The sequence below is a fragment of the Scophthalmus maximus genome, chromosome 5, assembly GCF_022379125.1.
Source record: "Scophthalmus maximus strain ysfricsl-2021 chromosome 5, ASM2237912v1, whole genome shotgun sequence".
NCBI classification, from domain to species: Eukaryota; Metazoa; Chordata; class Actinopteri; order Pleuronectiformes; family Scophthalmidae; genus Scophthalmus; species Scophthalmus maximus.
In genome coordinates, this window is record NC_061519.1 from 3,263,578 (window position 1) to 3,269,577 (window position 6,000).

A 6,000-nucleotide genomic window follows, 5' to 3' on the forward strand; every position below is an offset into this window, starting at 1 on the left:
TTTACGTTTTTCTGCGTTTACGGGCTAGATGTGGACATATCTGTGCCCCAATTTGCTCGGCTTATAAATGTCTGAATCCCCATGTGTTGGCATTGTCACATCCGAAAAGGCTGCTTAAAAGTTTTATATGGTTTTTTTTTTACTTTGACTTCAGTTGTATTATATCAACAGTTCTGAAGGGCTTTGGAACCAGACATAGGACCGCTGTCAGTGCCAAACACAATAACAGAGTTCAACTTGATTCTGAGTTGAAGTCTGATTGTGTACAAATAAAAGTGTCGACTGTAAGAAAAGATGAACCATATAGGACATTTTTGTGTATGTGAACGTACAGCCATGGCTGTCTTTTATGGGATGGGCATAGTGTTTTGTATCGAGCGAATCGATGCCTAATAGTCATTATCTTCACAATCATGGTGATAATGGTTCACGGGGAAAATGGGCCACTCACAATTTCGCTATTAACAACAGAGTGCTAAAGACAAAACACAACGTAACTCTGATAAAGGATAACCAGAACCATTTCCTCCCCATTACTGCATTATGCCACCAGACCACCGAGACCTTTTACACTGAGCATCTCTTTCTCTCTCCTAAAGCGCTTTTTCTCTCCACAACGCCATTCGACGAGTTGTCCCTCTGAAAAAATACCACTGGCCTCCAACATCCATCATGCTGCCGGAAGACGTCAGGGCCACCGAGGCTCTGCACCGAGGTTTCGGTAATGAATTGTTTCTCTGCAAGAAGAGAACTGGAGCGTCTGTGTTAGGTATCCCATGATCCGCCGCTGACCTGCGTTCACACGGCAAAGACGGGGGCCATAATTCAAAGTGACCCTCTCGGGGCTGAGTGCTCATATGTGTTCCGTGCATACGGCACCGACGTGCGGGCCGGGTGCATCTTGTCAAGAGTTTCCGGGAGCGTCATTGTGAGAGCAGGGTCGTCTATGTGAGCAAAACACTGCATCGTTGCCGAGAGGGCGAGGGCCCCTGCGTTGGAACGGAGAAGGATGAGATGTACGTGTTGCACACGGAGGAGGATGCATGAAATAGTCGGCGATATTATATATAGTCAGAGATGATAATGAAACCATTTACCGCTCTCTCTCCCTCTCCACACTGCAAATGACCTGCCACATTGACATACACACCTCGACTACCATATCGTTCGCAAGGTGCTTAACGCCAGAGGGTCAAAAGCTCCGCTGATGTGGATACAAGTTATGACTCTGTGCGTATGTGTGTGTGTGTGTGTGTGTGTGGTGCCGGCGTGTGTGTTTATGAGGCTGACTGACTGAGAGAGTAGTGCTCCAAGTACACATTTATCTTCTTATGTAAGCACTAGACTGGCATTAGCACATGCAGGCTGAAAAATTGCCTCCACCCGCCTGAAACACCAGCAGGATGCCAGCGGGTTTCCTTGGGACACAATCCCTCAAATGCGGATCCATTTGTTCGGGGGGGCTGTGCCTCCACCGTTAAACCCGGGGACCCAGACGAATTCTGGGAGCACATTTTGTCTGTACGAAGGTAAAATATGTTGCCATATGCAAGCGCTTGTAGACTGGATTTGTGAACTTGTGACAATGTGAGAACTTGCAGAAGAAAAATCAGATCTTGTGCGTTAAAGTGTGCACTTGTGAAAAACATTCATTCAACACATTTACTCATACTTTGATTTCTTTTTGCTTGAGGCAATTTTTCGGTAGAGCCACAACTCGCTCATAGCAACCTCTCGCATCTGCCACTGCAACTTCACGAGTGACGAATCCACGCCTCGACTTTTGCCACATTTGTTGCAGTGAGAGCGTAGCAAAGCTGATTTCCACTCGTAGCTGCTGATAATACATTTAAGAAAGTATATGTTTTGCAAGATCGCATGGAGCTGGATTCGATCGCACTGCAGCAGAAGTCTTAGAACGTTTGAATCTCCGATGACCAACCGAGAGCCACGCCCACTCCTTCATGTGCTGGTGTCCGTCACATAATGATCGATTATGTCAGCATCCAGGAAACATTTTGATTTGGGTGCACCTAAATGTACTGGTTAGCCTCGACTCTTTTTAGGGAATATATTATTTTCCCAGAGTTTTCTACGACCTCTCAAGGGTTTTGTTCTTTTCTGTGATTCCTGTGTATGAATATTTTTTTTTAAAGTTCCGATTTTTGTTCACAAATCCAGTCTACGAAGCGCTTGCATTTTGCAACGTATATTACCTTCAACGTCCTTCAAAAACTCGCCAGCCCAATCACAACGGATTATCTGATAACGGGCCAGGTTTTATACCGCGACGCGGAGAGAGGCGGCTCTTGTAAACAACCAAGTCTGCCGCTGATGAGCGAGCATCAGATACCTGACATCTTCAAATTTCTCCCGCAAAAAAAACGGCGACACTCGTTCACAGACGTTGTGGAATCATCGTCACAGATCCCTCCGCTCTGGTCTGTTGACATTCCGGCGTCGCTCCACAGAACGTAACGTGATCCGTCGCTCTCACTGGTTGTACGTCTACCCGATTGCGTTCGGAGGCATTTTGGTAAGGGTCCGTTGGTAACGCCTCTTGGTAAAATCAGAAAAAATGAACCGAGAGGTCCCTGACTAACACGCACTTGGATATTAGTCTGGCTAGGCCAGGCTGCCTCCACCGTGCACCACATTGCCATTTACCTGAGGTCAGACCCAATGAGGGCCCACTCATCGGCTCCCTCGCCGTTCTTTTCATCATTAGCCGCCCTAGTTGACAACTATACGGAATGGGTCTGAAAGGATTACACCGGATTAAACTAAGGAGCGCAACAGCCGGGTGGCATTATGGAAAGGAAAAACGTAGAGGCAAACGCATCACATCGGAGGGCACGTGGCGCGGCAGGGCCTCGTTCAGACCGCTTGCTATCTCTGAGAAAGAGAAAAAGAAAGAAGCGCAGAGGTCCCAAACACAAAGTGACAGATGATAATTAGAGATGGCGTGTTGTGCACCCCGAGGGGCCACCGAGCCCCCGCCTCTCGGTTTATTTACGCCAGCCCCCTATCGCCGCTGTAAATCGGTCGTGGACCCACACAGGAGGAGACCATCGTAATAAACAAGGCTGTTATCAGAGCAGGGACACCGTGTAACGCGACTATTCTGTGGGTCAATGGCAACATAAGGTAACAGGAGAGGGAGAAGATGTTATGTGCACGGAAAAGGATTTGACTGAAATCTCCATGAGCCTACTGCTGAAACAACCTATCGGGTCCATAATATTGCACTGTGGCAGAAAACTGTGAAGATGGAGTTTGGGAAAAGATGGAGTTTGGGAAATGTTCAGCAAATAAGAAGAGGCACTCGTTTCCCACCTGTTTCCTCCTCCTCCTCCATCTTTCGGCCAGGTGAGAGCCGGATGCACCTTGTGGATGAAACCTAGAGTTCATTGCATCCACCCTCGCGCTTTGAGATCACTCATTAAAAAAAAAAACAGCAAGAAAAAAAATGGCAGGGCCTGTAAGCGCCGACATCCCATTCGCCGTTTTGTCTTTTTCTGCCTTTCAATTTTTCTGCGGGTATCATCATCACGACACTCGGTGGTCCTGACGTCAAAAGGCACAAAGCGGCGCCGTGTCACCGCGACGACACTATGTGCGCACGGGGTCGTTTCGGCAGCTCGCGCGTTCTCGGTCCCGCCACGAGACGCGCGTCTCCGCGGGTACACCGGAGCCGGCCCGTGTCGCCTCTCTTGTCAGGGATGTACGCGTTACATAAAGCATCGGTATCGTTCAGGAAGGCTAAAACATCTGCGGTGTATATAAATGTGTGCCCCCCCCTCCATGTCCTTACCCGATTGCGCCAAGGTGGTGTCGCTGCAGCCGGGGACGCGGGGGAGGGCGGTGACCCAGCTCCGGTTGTGCGGCCGGGGAGAGATGCGGGGATGCTGCTCTCGGGAGCTGCTGGACCGTGCGTCCGAGGTCTCCTCCTGGTTCCTACTGTATCTGCTCCGTATTGCGCTCACATCTGCACACACACACACGCGCGCGCACTTACACACGCACACACACACACACACCGAAGAACTGGCTGAGTGACTGACTGACTCGGTGCCCCCTTGGCTACAGCAGGCGAGCCCTGCAAACCATGTTAGTGCGCAAGCGAGAGGCAGCAGTGACGGTGCTGCGGCGCGGACCGGGTCGTGGCTCCTTCTGCTGCGGCGGCGGCTGCGGCGTGCGTGCGCTTGTTTTCCTCCAGGGTCCGGATCGTGGACGGGACGGAACAGTGGCGGAGGACGGTGTGTTGGTGGGAGAGCGGCGCTGGTGGAGTGGATTTAAATGGGGGGATGGTGTCGCCGGGACTACGTGGTAGGGGTTTAATTAGATAGCGCTGCGCCTATTGGCACCGACGTTGCGCACAGCCCTCCCCCTCCCCGCTCTGTTTCTCCCTGTCCTCTCTCTCTCTCTCTCTCTCTCTCTCTCTCTCTCTCTCCCTCCCTCTCTCTCCCTGTGTGCGCGCGTGCGCGTGTGCGCGCGTGTGTGTGTCACACAACATAGACTGATTGCGCACCACGCCGTTTGTGTAACAATGTAATTCGCAGCGCCACATTTTTGGACAGCACAGGGGGTCACAAACAAACCTAATCTGCACTGTAAAAATAAATAAATAAATAAATAAAACATAATGTCCAGTAAAATAAATGTACTGCGCTTGTGTTAAAACCATGCATTTGTAATCACTACATGCTTTTGATAATGCTGTGATGCAGCATCATAATATATCCTTGAACTAGTTTCCTCCACCGTTGCCGTCTTTAGTATTGTATTGTTATTAGACATAGGAGCAGCCTGTGTTTTGTAATGTGACAAAATTGAACAGGAAAAGTCGCTAGTCAGGTTTCAATCCAAACGTGGCACAGCGTTTAACAGCATGTCCAGATTCTCTGCCAAGGAAATGCTAATTAATGTGACCTTTTCCCACTCACAACCACTGGAGAAGACCACACTTGGTATTGCAGCTTCCAGTGGCCTCATGACACACTCGCCCCCCCAGGACGTCTTTCTACTATGCATGCAATTATTATGGGAAAGGAGCAGATGTTTTAGAGCATCATCAAAATCCTAAAGTGACTAAAATTGGATCTAGGGGAATTAATTGGGTACTATCTCTTAATGTTCTCCTTAATGCATCCACAGAAAGGTGGTGGAAATAGGATTTCATGTACTCATCTGAGAAATCGGAGAAAAATGTTTTTCTGCCCCCTGTTAATGTCATCCTAGCGTTCCATCCACTGCTCTTTACTTTGATAGGGCAACCCCTGCGAACACACACACGCGCACACACACACACACACACACGCAGACACACACACACACACACACACACACACACACACACGCACACACAAACACAGACACACACACATCCGCTTCAGAACTGACATACTCACTGGGTAGCCTGTGGTTATCAGTGTCGATTGGACAGACCAAGTACCAGCCTCTCTCCCTCACAGACACACACACACACAAACACACAGAGGTTTGCCATCTGAGCCAGACATCAGACATACATTTTCACACCTCACAGAACTCGAAAGAGACAGAGCTGTGGGAAAGTTTTTTTTATTTTTTATTATATTTTTTTCCCTCCAAAGGTTGGAGGATGACTCATGGTCTGTTGTCTCTCCGGACTAAGTTTGGCTGTTCATTGAAGGGACAGCTGGCCTTCGTATAACCAGCAGCACTTGAGCAGGAAAACCAAGAACGACACATACCTAACACGCAAGCGCTTGAAACGGCAAAGTTTAAAAAATGTTAACTATAAATATAAAAACCTTTGATAAAAGTACACAAGAAGACATAGCTGAAGGTTTTACCATTAGTATTTTAGCAGTATTCCTGCATGGTCAGTGTTTCGCGCAACATGGCAGCTGTGTTAACAGGAGCACATGGAACTCGTCACTCCCACCTCTGGAATTATCAACAACATCGTGGCCCAAATTTAAAAAAAAATTTGCAGCATCTCTCGGCTGTAGTTGC

At 48.7% G+C, this 6,000-nt stretch overlaps 1 protein-coding gene across 1 annotated transcript in view; it reads right to left on the reverse strand.

Moving 5' to 3' along the window:
- Positions 1-4,372, reverse strand: part of LOC118311133 (hippocalcin-like protein 1) — a 40,548-nt gene extending 36,176 nt beyond the window's left edge. The window contains exon 1 of the mRNA XM_035634703.2: positions 3,815-4,372. The gene's annotated coding sequence lies outside the window, so the exon portion shown is untranslated. The remainder of the gene's footprint in view (positions 1-3,814) is intronic.
- Between the last annotated feature and the right edge of the window lie 1,628 nt (positions 4,373-6,000).